Raw genomic sequence first — 14,767 nt, 5'->3', positions numbered from 1 at the left:
GCATAAATGCAATGAGAGGAAAACTCTCTTAACGTCTAGCTCTGTGTTGCTGAGACTCAGAGCTGGCCCTGAGTCTGAGGCTAACCCTCAGGGCACCGGGAGGAGCGGGTGGGAATATGAGAGCAAGTATGTGGGACACACAGGCCTTCCTGTGGACACAACTGAAGTCTATATATTGAAAGAGGACAGGAAAACAAGAATAAATTCCAACACCGTTTCTTGTAACCAAATAGAAAGGAGCCACTTTGTCACTCGGGTTCTCAGTTTCCCTGTACATGAAATGGGACTCATAATTCCAATTTCCAGGGCTGTTTAGAAGATTAGAATAAGATGCTCTGTGTCAAAGTGACAGTGCTGAGGGCAGAAACCCTTGCACTTTGATCCTGATCCGATCAAACTGAGGGAACTGTTCACAACCACCTTTGCTTCAATTCCATTTCCTCTCTATCAGGCTCTTCCTTTCCACCTAGAGAATCTGACAGCCATGGGATTAAATCTCTCTTCCATCCCCAGCAAGGTCATATCTCTGGGCCTCAGTTTTCTCATCTCTAAAATGGGCATAAGAACAACCACCTCGCTAAGTTGCTATCTGGACAAGAACATACTTTGTCATGGGTGAAGTTTTGCACATCTATAAGGACTTGTTTTTATTCTCTGGGACTCTCTGGTATGGGGAGGTTATCAAAGTTCTCCAGGAAAAGATCTGGGTTTGAGCCCACAGAAAGACTTTCTGAGCTCCTGACAGTTGTGTGCTGATGTGTCAGTTGCAGAGGGGAATATTGTGGGTTCCAGCTGAGGCAGCTTCTGTTTTTAGCTGGAATCATTGCTGCTCAGCCCCCTGTGTGGAAAAAAAGAATGCAGTGCAGAAATAGTCCGTCCCAGGGGCTGCCCAGGAGAAAGGCTTATTTTGACTCAGGATGCTGCAGAAACTGTGGCAGTTTTGTCAAAATACATCTGCACAGCCCACGGATCCTCAGACTCGAGCCAGGACCAGTGTGGCTGCCAGACGAACACATCTGGAGTCTGGCCCCTGGGAGCTGAGGACAGCTCCAGCTTTGATGTCAGTGGTAACAGCCTCCTGAACTCTGTAGGGCAGGAAAATAACCTGTGCCAGCGGCGTGGAGGGGCGCCTTTGACCTTGAAGTTTATTCCTCTCTGCGGCCCCTGCAGCTGACCCAAGACCTGGCAGGGCTTGGTGAGTAGAGGAAGGAGTGCCCACAGCCATTCCTCTGTGGTCCTTACTGTGGAGCCTGCAGTGAGGTAACTGGCAGTCCCACTGCACAAGTGCACAAGCTGAGGCCTGGGGCATGACCTGATTTCTTGTAATGGGACCTCTCTCCAGCCATGGGTTCCCTCTCTCCAAAGCCTCCTCTACACCTTGAGCGGCATGTGCCTTAACCTGGGTGCTCTTTCTCCTCGTGTGACTACCGTCCAGGGTGCACAGTGCCTTCTCAGGACATATCTCCTTGTCTCTGAGAGGGCGGAAGCATCTGTGAGGTGCAGAGCTGAGTCTGAGACTGCATCTGTGAAGCCTTGACAAATGTTAAGCAAAAGAAGGAAAGAACAGCCCTGGTGTGCTTCTTGAAGGACCTCCTCAAGTCAATCCTAAGGAGGGGGCTTTCAACTCAGGAAGAGAAGAAAACAGCCCTGTGGACTCCAAAGGGGCACAGCCTCCTGTCCACAGCTCCTTGTGTAAGGCACCTCCGACCGAACCCATTCGTCCCCTGCTAAGACTCTATAGACAGCAGCTTTGCCCCCTCTCTGGCTTCTCAAGCTCAAAGCCCTGGTCAGCTTGAATGCCACATCTGGGCTATTTAACCTGGATGATCTCATCTTTCACCTCTCCTTCCATCCTCTCTGCCTCTCTTCTGGCTGCTCTGCATTCCTCAGTCCCATTGGCAGACCCAGGCTCTTGGCCTCATCTACATTTCTGTCCCTGTCCCTGTCCCTGGCAGGTGGGGAGTTCAGCTTCAACCCTGATCAGAGTGGTCAGCAACTCAGCCCTTTCTTCTGAGCCATTTTCCAAAGCAGAATGTATGGGTGTCATGGGGATTCTGTGACGAAGGAGACCCCTGGTCAAGAATGACAATTGTTTGGCTGCGTGAAGTCGAACAGATTCCCCTCTGCCGGCTGCTCAGGGCTTTCAGTGCACTATTGTGGACTATGACTTTCAGACAGGCAACGCAGCGAGTGACATTTCCAGAGCTTATTTGATCATGAACTTTTTGATGGAAAGCATCAAGGGAAGGGACATCCGAGAGGAAGTGGCTGCGGTTCTCAGAATCTCACCTCTCCACCTTGGTGGTTAAGGTACTTCTCAGTGTGACCTTCATCCACCTTTCCAATTGCTGCTCTAGCCAGTTTCCTGGTATCCAGTTAAAATTTCAGCCAAACAAACAAATACACAGATTAAAAAAAAAAAAAAAAAAACTGAAAAAATAAAACAAAGCCATAACAACAGAAAAAACCAAACCAAAAACCAAACCAAAACAAAAAACCACCTCCGGATGCTCCCCGAGCCTGCTGCAGCATTCCTGCCTCTGTCTCCCGCCCACTCATCCTCCTGCCAGGCGCACTCTTTCCATAGGTACAAACCTGCCTTTTCTTCAAGGCCCAGTCCAAATGCCACCCCCACGCCCACGCTTTCCCTGCTGTCCCACCGTGGAGCACTGTAGGGGATGTGAGCGACAGCCGCATGGGAGACCTCTTGCCATTTTCTCAGCCCAGAGACCCAATCTGGTTGCTGAGAGCTCACTGAGTCCGATGTTACAGGGAAATCTTTGGATCTACTCTCATTTCCTAGAAAAAAATCATTTGCAAACCTCAGCCTTTTAATCAGCACCGGCAGCAGGTTGTGTGCTCGTGATGCATCATCATACCCTTGACAGAGCCTGATGCAGTGGCTGTGGCCTTCTGCATGGACACATGTCCCCCGAGGATGACCTCTGCATATGTGGCCTCTTTGGTGCACTGGCAGCCCCTCATCCCACAGGAAACAGACAACATGCAGAATGCGTCTCATGCTTAGCGTGACATGGTCATTCCCCATGAAGGTACAAGTGCACTGATAGTCCAGGGGGGACTAAGTTGACTGAGAGCCTGCCCTGTATTGCTTAATGCTTATCTTGTCTCCTGAGCATCAGAGCAGGCCAGGAAGGAGCTTGCAGGGAGAGAGAGAGCCTTGGAGGAATTGAAGGACCTGCTCAAGGTCACATGGCTAGAAATTGAAGCCACCAGCATAGGTGAATCCAACTCCAAATCCAGGTTTCTCTTGTTAGGACCCAAATCAGGACCCATATCAGAGAACATCTGCCCAGGAGCTTTCCCTCATTTCTTCCCAGCCGGGCTACTCGAGGCAAGGGTGGTGCCACTGTCCACTGGGCACCACTCCACACTCAGGGAAAGGCTCTGCTTTGTGTGTTATCTCACCAGGCTGCAAGCCCCTCCAGGTCAAGTCTGATTTGTCTTTGCACCTTCAGTATCTAGCATGAAGCTCAGCTGCACTCATGAACTTTTGTGCATGAGGTAACGCATCGATATTTCTAGGCCTAAGGAAGATCCTGGGATTTGGGGGGAATAGTCCCAAGAAGGTATGTTTGGAAACTCACTATCCTGCATTCCTACATAACTGATAAGTCCAGTCCCCTCTCCTGGACCAAGGGTAGCCGATCTGTAGTTGACTCTCAAAGGACATCACTTTGAGCTACAGCCACAGCCAGCAGGAGGTGGCTGGTGACAAGGGACAGGCCAGCACCCACCAGCAAGCAAACTGATGAGCTTGTTCTCTGTTTATACGTGGCGAGATGTAGGTGTCTTGCAGTGTACAGAGCAATACAGGCTGGCGATGAAACACGCACCACACGGTCTCCCTGTGACTGGTGGAGGAATCTTAAAAAGCATAGATCATCGCAGGTCTCTTTTTTAAAAGTTTGCATTAGCTTAGAATAAAAGCACCCCGGTTAGGACAAAAGCCAGTCATTTTCGGGATCTCTGAGGCCCTGTGCAAGTGCAGCCCCCTCTTCTCTCCGGTCTCTTTTGCGTTGTCTTTCCTCGCTCCACTCCAGCCACTCAGACCCCTTGTCGGCTTGAGCTGCTGGGCTTGTTCCTGACTCAGGACCTTTGCACTAGCTGTTCCCTTTGCTCAGAACTCTCTTGCCTCCTGTCTTTCCTTGATTGGCTTCCTCTTGCTATTCACACTCTGGCTCAAATGTCCTCTCCTCAGAGAGGCCTTCCCCATTCACTTAATTTTAAAACAAGGTGCCTTTTCCTACCATGTCGCTCAGCTCCATGGTTTTTGTAGCGCTCGCTACTATCTAAAATTATTTTGCCTTTGTTGGTTTAAGTACATTTGTTTATGTGTGTATATTACTTGTTCCCCCGACTAGAACAAAGGGTCCACAAGGGGAGGAAGCTCCTCTGCCCTATTTGTCACTGTCTCTCCTGAAACACATACTGGGGTGTCCTCTAGGTTAGCCATCCCCTGCCCCTGCTTGCTTGGTCACAGGGAGCACTTGCACTTTCCAGGAGATGCCCGCGCTCCTGCCTCAGCCTCGCACCTGCTTCTGCTGCTGCCGGCTGCACCTCTGCCTCCTCCTGCCGTGGGTTCCCTGTGCACCCCTGCAAGACTTGGTCAGATTGTGCAGTCCAGGAACACTTCCCGACCGCATCAGGCACGCTGTCCCTGCTGGCAGCAGTCTGTCCACCTGTTCTTTGGCCCTCTCTGTGCCTCAGCCTTTGTCCGTGCCCGGCACACTCCTGCTCTCCCTGCCCGCCACTGTGCTTGGCGGCCATGCCCTGCCTCAGGTCTCTCTGCAGTCCTGTGGCTTCTGAGGAGCTGCATGAGACGCCTCTGCTGTCTCCTGGGGCTGTCTGTTAGCCCTCAGCACACTTCACCTTCACAGCCCCCCTGCTGGCCTCAGGGCTGCTTAAGGATATCGCAGTGTGCCTTTGACCCCAGGACCATGCCCAGGGCCGGGGACAAAATAAACATCGCAAATGGTTTCTTGAATGAATAGCAGTGAGCATTCACCCTATAGACAGCTGCTAAGTGGGGGGCTCGGGACAGTGATGTCAGCATTAACAGCCTGGCAATTCACAGGCACCTGAGTAGACTGCAGCCGCATGGGGCACTCCCAGTGACACGGCCTGGAGGAGAGGGGCTGTTGTCACCTCCTCCAGGGTTCCTGACTATTGGGTTTTGAGGAAGCCAGGGCTGGGGAAGTTCTGTAGCTGCCTGCTCACGGCCTCCAGGGGAGGTGGGCCTCAGGCTGAGCAACCCTCCCATCTCTCTAACCCTGCCCTGGGCCAGGACGCCCATCTGAGTGAGGCTCCCTGGGGGCTCTAGGGACTGGCTCATTTTCTCCTGGGCTATCTGCCACCTGGTGTGGAGCAGCGCCGGATCTTGTGTCCCAAAGACCAGGATTCAAACCTCCTTAACCTTGATGGCTGCAGCAAAAGTGACAGACCAGCATGCTTGCTTACTGCTTCAGGGGCGGCTGCAGCTTGGAGGCATTCATTTGAGCCTCTCTGGAAGATGCTGATGGTCCTAGGGTTATGGACACAACCTGGGTAGTGGGAAAAACCCCAGGCCCAGCCCCTGTCTCAGATTGCCTCAAATTCTGAAGCTCAGCTCATGCTCAGCAGGAGGGTGGGGGTGGGAGGGAATCTTTTGCAAAGTATTTTCCAGGCATAAATGCTGCTCACACTCCCCCACACAGCTCCTCCAACTCAACCTGGGCTGTGTTGCCAGAAGAATCTTCCTAAAATATACCCCGCGCATCGTGGCATCGTCACATCGCCGCTCTGCACCCTCCCCTGCTTGGAGGTTTCCTGCAGTGGCCTCTCACTGCCTGGGGTGAGGCCCCTGCTGCCGCGCTCTGCAGCCCCTCACTCATCCACATGCGCAGAGTGCAGTCTGTGTTGTGTGTGAAGAAGCCAAGCCTCAGAGAGGTTGACTGGCTTATTCAGGGTTGCCCAGCTAGAGTCTAACTGTCTCTGGACAACTTTGGGCCTCTGAGCTGAGCCAGGCCTGCAGACAGAGTTGACCGTGCTGCCCTGAGGAGCTCCAGGGGTCAGGCGGCAGATCACCTCACAGCCCTGGAGGGTTCTGTGCAGAGCCGGCTTTCCAGGTGGGGAAAGCCAGCCTCACAGGCATGGGGCGGCGGACATCGAGGGAGGCTTGGGTGGCACAGGCTCCTGGAGCAGCTAGCCAGGAGGAAGGAAGCAGGCCCGGTAGGTCTCAGCTCTGCCGCTTTCTAGCTGTGAGGCCTCGAGCAAGTCTCTGTCCTGAGCCTGGGAGCGGGCAGAGTTTGCCGTAAGAATAAGTGTGATGACGCTGTACAGCAGGTGTTCAATAAATGCAGCATATCTAAAAATCCTTCTTTTCCTTTGGAGCGAGAAGATTCCCAGAGATCTTTAAGTCTGCCTTGCTTTCATCATGCAGAGGAGGAGCTTGAGCCTCAGAGGAGGGAGGTGGCCTGTCTGCGGTCACACAGCCAGAGGGAGGCAGAGAGGGCTGGCGCCGTGTCTCCTGACTCCTCACCCAGCCTGCTGGCCTCTTTCACTGCTGTGGGGCTGGTCCTATGTGCCCTGCAGCCTCTGGAACTACAGCATGTGCAGAACTGATGTATCGTGCTTGACCTGTGGGGTCACGGTTGGGAATCTGGGGGTTCAAAGTGGCTAGTGGTGGGCCCGACCTTGTCTCTGGGGAGGATGTGGCCAGGCACTGGGGTGCGGGGAGTGTGCGTGTGCTCGGTCAGAAGCACACAGCTTTATGGCAAGCCTCAAGAGGAAGGAGAGAAAAGGCCACCGAGCCACGGGGACAGGAGGGCTGATCCTCCCCTAAGTGAGAAGTGAGTCTGGGCCCAGTTGGCTTCGGCAGGGAGGAGGGTGGGGAGGAGACAGGCTGACCGCAGCACTTGGGCTGCTGGATGAAGTCAGAAAGCTGGGAGCAGAAGGAACACATGAGTCCTCCCCTGAGGACTAGAGCCATCCTCGGTTTCCCACAAAGTTCCGGATTCCTGAGAGGGAACTTTGCCCTTAGAAGGCCAAAGATCTGGGTGTAAGTTGTGCCCTGTTCTCTGACAGCCACACCACCTTGGGCACATTGCTCATCCATTTATCCCACAAATACCCCTGGACTGTACCCTGGAGGTCAGTGCTAGTGAGATCCTTGCCCTTGTAGGCAACCAGCAATACCGAAACAAACAAAAGACAAGACCATTTCAGGTAGATGCTCTGAAGAAAATAAGACACAGAGAGGTGACAGGGGAAAGGGAAATGGGGAGGCATTACCCTAAAGGGAGCAACCCTCTTGAGGAGGCCACCTTTGCATGCTAGGATAATTCACTATGGAGAAGAAAATGTAGATGCAAAGGCCCTGGGGCAGGAATGCGCTTGGTGCTTGGAGAAATAGACAAATCAGCATGTGGCTGGAGCTAGGGCTCAGGGAGAGAGCTTTGGAAAGGAGGCTGAAGAAGCCAGCAGGGGCCAGAGTGCCCTAACTTGGTCTCAGAGTGGACTGTGGATTCTACCCAAGCATAGTGGATCTTTTTAGGGTCTGGAGCACATGTGATTGCCTGTTTAGGTTTCTGGTCTGGAAAAGGGTCTGCAGTTGACTCCCACACAGGATGGTTGTGAAGATAAAATGAGAAGAACAGGAGAGAGAGCAGTTGTCTGTGAACACACAGGTAAGGGCTGCCATGGGCACTAGGAAGGCCTTTGGGGTCCCTGGGGCTGCTCCCTCTGAGGGGGTGCCCAGCTGGCATTTTCCTTTCTTAGGGGTGTTCGGGACAGACAGGCGGTGGGAAGCCTGCTGAGCCTCAGCCCTCACTGTTTTGGTGTCTTCCATCTGTCCTATGGGCTCCTGCACTGAGCTGTGCTTTCCCCAAGTGCAATCTAGACCTTGCAGCTTGCAGAGGTGCCGTTTGGCCCTTGGTACAGTCTGGATCTGGAACTTCCCCAAAGGCCCATGAGTTGAAGGCTTGGACTCTAGCACATAGTGCTGTTGAGAGGGGTTGGCTCCTTTAGGAGGTGGGGCCTCGTGGAAGGAAGTGAGGTCACTGGGGGCATGCCCATGGGATACTGGGAACCTAGGCCCTTCCTATCTCTTTTCTACTTCCCGGTCCCCATGAGGTGAGCTATTTCTTCCACAAGCCCTATGCATTGCCTCACCACAGGCTCCAAGCAACAAGGCCAGCCAACCATGGGCTCTGAAACTCAGCCCAAACAAACTTTCACTCCTTACAGGCTGATTGTGTCGGATGTTTTCTCACAGTGACAGAAAGCTGACTCACATAGTCCTCCTCACTATGTTCTACATAATCCAGCCCCCCTTCCCTCTGTAAGTATTTCTTTTATTAAAAACCTATCATCCCTTTTTAAAATCCACCCACAGTGTCTCAGCTTTCCAAGGTTTCTTTCTATTCTTCCAGTCAAGGCAAGCTCCTTCTAGCCTCAGGACCTTTGCATCTGCTGTTTCCTCTGTTCTGGTTGTTGCTCTCTTTTCTTAGGTTGGCAGCCTCCTCTTCATGTGGCAGGACAAATGGAGGCCATTTCAAAAGAGGAGACTGCTCTGACTGTGCTCCTACTCATGGCTGATAAACTGTTCTGATTTTTCCATAACACTTATTACCACTGGGACCATCATCTTTCTTCTTGTTGACTGTCTGTCCTCTCCCGGGAGGCAGAAGCTTCAGAAGAGCAGGTCCTGTCTGTCCTTGTTGGCCTCTAGAACTTCAGTATCTAGTACATACTAGTGAGATACTCATTTTCTGAGTATCTCAGAATACTTTTTGTCTCCCTCCCTTCCTCCCTCCCTCCCTTCCTTCCTTCCTTCCTTCCTTCCTTCCTTCCTTCCTTCCTTCCTTCCAGGTTGGAGGGACATCCATTATTATGTCACAGTTCAGGTGTCTGGAAGAGCAGGGCTGGGCTCTGCTCAAGGTCTTTATTTAGGGGAGACTGAGTATTAATCTGGAGGCTGTAGTTCAGGAGTGGTCAGAGTTCATCCAGGCTATTGGCTGAGTGTGATTCCTCGTGGTTAGAAGACCAAGGTCCCCCTGTCTTTGCTGTTCGCCAGCTTGGGTGCTGCTCTCAATTCCTGGACGCCACCTGCCTTCCTCTGTGTGTGGTCCTCTTCATCTCTGAGCCAGAAGTGGTCCTTGAAACCCTCCTGCTGAGTAAGCCCCTTGCTTTTCTGGGGGGTCTGCATTTCTGTGAGGGAGCCCTCCCCCACCACTGACATTCAAAACGGCAGCAGGGCCTTTGGTTTTTTCTCTTTGCCTGTCTCTCGGCATCTGACTGGCCATTGATAATTCCCACTTAGGAAGTAGTCTGCAACATTCTCCCTCAGCAGTGTTGCATATAAACCTTCTTTTTAACGATCATTAACTTTGTTCTGCAGCAGAGGTCAGGAGGGTGGTGACGGTCACTTCCGGGTGGGCACATAGGTCTTCTGCCCTCAAGTCTGTTCCACATGGGCAAAACCCCAAAGGAGGAGGCAGAATAAGAGGTGATGGGCACAGCGAGGCCTCAGAGGCAAGGGATGGGGTCACTCCATGGTGTCCCTCCTCACTGAGGGCTTGCCCCGCTGCTGAGAGGCAGGGCTCCAAGCCAGCGGTGACCTCCACTCCCATCGCCGTGTCTGCGCTTGCAGGGACCGGGGTGAGGGGACGAGTGCTTTGTTTTGAAGGATCACGCTTGGCATGGAGCTTGGCTCCGTGGAGTGCAAGCCTGGCCGCACGCCAGGCTCTGCCTGCTTCTCGCTCTCCCTGTGCTGGTGAGCCCTGATATCCTGTCTTCCTCAGCCCTTTAAGTGATGATGTGTATGGGGCTCCTTTGCTCGGCAGTTCCCTCAGGAAGGGAAAAGCTGAATGCCTTCATTTACAAAAATATGAACGCAAAGGAGGCCACGAGTATGCTATGGTGAAGGTGTGTGTGTGTGCATGTGTGAATTATGTGACTGTTAGAATATACAGGCACGTGACACTACAAGATATGTAAATACACACATGTGCATGTGTGTGTGTACCTATGATGTGCATGTGTGCCGCACTGCGCAGTGTGCATGGGTGTGTGCGCTGCTGGGTGCACGCGTGCATGGATGTGCAGAACTGCGAATCTGTGTATAAGGAGTCACACAATGTGTGTTCCTTGACAGCCACTGCCTGTGGCATGGGGATTTCTGGCTGATGCTCAGAGGCACTATCTGGAGCTGAGAAGCACCAGGCAGTCATGGTGCTGCGTCCAAGTTTGGGTGTGTCCCCCAAGGCTCAAGGGAAGGCAGAAGTGGAGAGGGGAGCTCGGATGAGAGCATGAGCTAGGCCAGCTTGTTGTCTGACCATCTGACCCCAGCTGTCTGACTCAGAGGCTGGCTGATGGACACTGGTGGCTGCTGCTGCTGCCTGCCTGGTGACTGACCCTCCCTGTTGCTGGCTGGCTGACCCTGTTTGGCTGGCTGGCTGACTCATCCCACGCGGCGGCCTTGCTCTGGGAAGCCTGCCTTAATCCTGGCTCAGCCTGTGGGCGATTAGCTGTTTGGAGCTATGACTCCTGTGCCCGTGGCTGAGCTAGGGACAAGGGCCTGTAGATTCACCGCCTCCACGGAGGCTAGGACGGACTCCTGGTGGGATGTTTTCTGCAGAGTGTGGGCTCTGGCCCTCCCCTCTTGGGTTTCTGTGTCACCTTCTTCAGTTTCCTCTTCTGTGACGTGGCTGTAGAGCTAGCAGACTCCCCAGGCCTAGTGCTTGGGCTACCACGCAGTGAACCTGTCCAGGACTAGAAAGTGTAGACCCTGGGCCATCCCTCCACAGGGCACTGGGCTCTGAAGATCTGTCCAAGTTAGAAGGACACAGAGTGCCTTTCCAGTGAACTTGGGGAAGAGGGCACAACCGAGACGTGTTGGTTGGTGCAGCGGAAACAGGACCATAGGGAAAGAGCAATGGAGTTTAGAGTCAGGCTTGACTTCATCTCTGTGACAGCAGGCAGGTCATTCTCCTCCTGTTTCCTCTTCCGTAGGAAAAGATAACACTTGTTTCTTTGTATAATTGGAGCACTGCTTCATTAAACAGGAACATGTACATAAGGTGTCTTGCACATAGTAGGTGCTCAATAAGTATCAACATAGGGTGGGTGGAGGAAATGATTTCCCATTCTGCAAGGCAGCTCCAACCTCTATTATTCTGGGCAGCTGCTCTGTCGCCTCCTCCTCTGGGCCCGTCTCCCACAGTGCTGTGTCCCTCCTCCCCTGGTTCACAGCACTTCATGGTGGACAATCACGGCTGATGTCCCACGGCAGTTCTCTGAGGTCCTGGAGGAAAGGACTATGAGAGAAATGCTTATGATTGACTAAATGGTGTCCATTGGTCTGTTTACTGCATTAAGCAGCAAGCACTGGAAGGATAAGATCAAGGGAAAGGTAATCAGCATTCATTTAGCTCTTACTAGCTGGGCTACACTCTTTCGTTTCTCACTAAAACCTTGTAAGCAAGTATGATACCCTTATTTTGCTGGTGAGAAATCTGAGCTCAGAGAGAAAGAAGGCTTGCCTGATGTCACTTACAGCTGGGCAGGAGGAGAGTTGGGGTTTCCCACCACCTGTGGCTGTAGCCACCATGTTAATCTGGTTTGAGGCATGGAAAAGAGATCCCCTGCCCAGTCTCCACACTAGGAACATCACGGTCCTTCCGTGTGTCACAGGAGAACCTCTGTGACACACTCTGCATTAGAGGTGCTCATGTGTCTCCGAGGGTAAGGGACTCTATCTTCTGGATCCTGCAATGTAGAGGAGGATGGGGACCAGAAATGGGGTTTAGGGACCAGAAATGGGGTTCATGACAGCAGCAGAAGGAGAGCAGGAACAGCCAGATTGCTCAGGTGGTCTCCATTAGCAGCTTCCCAGTGTGGGATCTTCTGTGTACAAGTGCCTTCCCTGTGCAGGTAACTGCTCCTTGGTGCGTCTTTATGTTTCGCTGTGTGTTTGTGTCCACATGGATACACATGTGAGCCCTGATGAACACCCGCTGGGGGTTTGCACAGAGTGTGTTGCTGTGGCACCATGAATTCTGACCGCGTGTTGGAATGTCTGTACCCTGATAAGCCTGCAAGCTTTGGGAGGGTGTGTGTGGCTCTGAGGGGGTAGGATGGGCTGGGGTGTAGGCTGAGAAGCTGCCAGAGGATGCGTGTGGAGACGGGAGCCCCCAGCAGACGCTGCTGTGGACTCAGCTTCCTCCTTGACGTCCTTTCTTCTTGAATTGAAGCTTTGAAGGTCGATACTTTCCTTGAATCTACCTTAAAACATTCTTGGCATGGTCTTTGAGAGAATTCTCAGTTTGAATTCTAGCTTCACCATCTGCTGTGCAGGAGGCTAGCAAGGTGCCCACTTTCCTGGGTTTCCGTGGTTTCCTGAGACGACGAATCAGACAGTTATGTGGCTTGGAGACGGCACTCATGTGCTAGGTGCAGAGGAGGGTCTCTGAGCTGGGGATGCTATAGAGAGAAGTCTCATAAGTCATGTGCTAGCGCATTTGCTTCCCCACGTGTAGAAGCAGAGGTGTTTCTTTGACTTTCTTGCAAGACAAACTCCTTATTTCCTGGCTGTACCCACCCTTTTCCCTGGCACTGACTAATGCAGAGGAGGCGAGACCCTCTCAAACCAGCTGTGTAACTCAGAATAACTGCACGCCTTTGCATTGGGAAAACATTGCTTGAGTGGGTTTTCTTGACTTTGCCCTGTGATGAACTGTGCTGAGTTTTCACCCTCCATGGAAGGCCAAGCACTAAGTTCTTAGAGAGTTTTTAATTAAATTTCAAATTAATAGGGCACAAGCTATTGTCTTGGAAAAGTGAGGCGTGAATTCGCTTTGCGTTGTCATGGCTTTATCAGGCGGGGGCTCACCTGGTGGTGAAGTGGGGTATTGCAACCCAGCTCTACTCCACTTTGTTAAATAAGAGGGAACTAGACAGATTAAAAAAAAAGGCTTATCAAGCACCCTTATCAAGCTAAGTATTGCACTGATGTTGTAGCACATGGGCTTCTCTTGGTATTTGCTAGCCAGACAGCAATTCCATTTTGCAAGCAATGTACCCAGCCTTCTCAGGGTTACTCACTGTTAGCCATAGAACCAGGATTTAAATCTTGGTCTCCTAATTCCATGAGGACAGCTATTTTTCAAGAATTGTTAAAGAAATTGGATCCTAGTTTCAGATGAGTTTTATATGGAAGCTAAATGGATAAGCAGGTGTGACTGCACTGGCTGAGGTGGTGGTAGCTGGGAACCCCCTGCCTGCATCCTCTTTGACTTCCTGAGGTGGTTTGCGGGGCTGTTGTGGAATCTCAGGGCTTCAAAACAGAGCTGGAAAACCATATGGCCACAGCCAGCAACTCCACAAGGAAAGCCCGACTCTGAGGTCGGGTGGGTGGACTGCCCTGCGGAAGTGTGAAGGTGACTGACAAAAGAGTTAAAATGTGGAACGCAGTAGAAACAGCAGCCCTCGGCAAGGGAACATAAGGGTAAAAATCCGCTGATGGCCTGTATTCCCTAGGACTCACTAAGGCTCAGGCCCATTCCAGCAAAATTCCTGGACCCATGATTCTGTCCTCTGTAACCATCTCTTGGGTGAACATATCTCTGATTTGTAGATAAATGTAGCAAGTAAAATAGGATGCTACCATCTGGAAGAATTGTGGCATATCACAGTTTAAAAACTACATTTGTAAAATTTTTTCCTAGCTACCTTATGATCATGAACTATGTTGCTTTTTGCTTTTCTTTCTTTCTTTCTTTCTTTGACAGGGTCTTACTATGTACTTCAAGCTGGCCTTGAACTCACTATGTTCACTATGTAGAGCAGGCTGGCCTTGAACTTGTGGTGATCTTCCTGCCTCAGCTTCCTGAGTGCTGGGTTACAGGTATGCACCACCAAGCCTGGCTATTTTCTTATTTCTATCTGGCTCTCCAACTAGACTGTGAGCTACATGGGAGCAAGGACCTTGTTTAGTGTGGCATTTCAATGCCAGGCCCAGTGGCCACCAATGATAGGCATTCAGTAAACACTGATGAATGACCAGCCAAACCCTCATGGAATATTCTTCTCATTTTACAGAAAAGGAAACAGGCTTGGAGAAGTTAAGGAGCTGCCCATGATCAAGCAACTGGTAGACAGACAAGTCACCACTGGACCCAGCTCCTGACTTCGTCAGTGGTGGAGCAACGAGGAACTGAATGAATATGTAGGCCCAAGTCCACCTTCTAGCCTTTTGTCCAGCTCTGAAAATTACCAGCTTGTCTGCAGAATGGGGACACAAAGACAGGGAGCTCTCTGGGGCCTGGGGAGGATTAATCAGCAATTAGTGTGCAAAACACTTTCCAGACATGTTAAGTATTATTAGTATTTAAATTTAGTTTCATCTTCCCCTGCATCCCCACAAAAGGGAACAGATGGCGCTGGATCCAGGTGGAGAGGAGGAGGGTGGGGCCCAGTGGGAAGTTCTTAGGGCTCCAGCTTCCAATTAGCCCCTGCCTGATGTGAGAGCCCAGCAGTGAGGCCCTGTAGGTCTTGGGAAGGGGTTTCTCATAAAAGCAGAGTGAAAGTCATGGGAAAATGTGGCTTAGGGTCTGAACTCTCTGGCTGTGTGAACTTGAGCAGGGTGCAGCTCCTCCAGAGCCTAAGGTCTATGACACCACCTTGCAGAGTTGGCGTGGAGAATGAATGAGACCAAACTTGAGAAAACACAGGCTCTGATGCCCAGTAAACCACAGTTCCTAGTTTT

The 14,767-nt window shown here is 51.7% G+C and overlaps 1 protein-coding gene and 1 long non-coding RNA gene across 2 annotated transcripts in view; one reads left to right on the top strand and one right to left on the bottom strand.

Annotated features, from left to right (window-relative positions):
- The window catches only part of Cplx2 (complexin 2), a 79,844-nt gene that overhangs the window by 28,500 nt on the left and 36,577 nt on the right, over positions 1–14,767 (bottom strand). The window lies entirely within an intron of this gene.
- LOC106147518 overlaps positions 1–14,767 on the top strand; it is an 81,500-nt gene that overhangs the window by 56,833 nt on the left and 9,900 nt on the right. The window contains exon 2 of the long non-coding RNA XR_001232442.1: positions 14,101–14,227. This is a non-coding gene — a long non-coding RNA (uncharacterized LOC106147518). The remainder of the gene's footprint in view (positions 1–14,100; positions 14,228–14,767) is intronic.

The sequence above is a fragment of the Chinchilla lanigera genome, unplaced genomic scaffold, assembly GCF_000276665.1.
Source record: "Chinchilla lanigera isolate Chin_1 unplaced genomic scaffold, ChiLan1.0 scaffold00007, whole genome shotgun sequence".
Classification (NCBI taxonomy): Eukaryota; Metazoa; Chordata; class Mammalia; order Rodentia; family Chinchillidae; genus Chinchilla; species Chinchilla lanigera.
The sequence above is the reverse complement of the archived record's forward strand: the minus strand, read 5'-3'. Positions and strand labels throughout refer to the sequence as shown.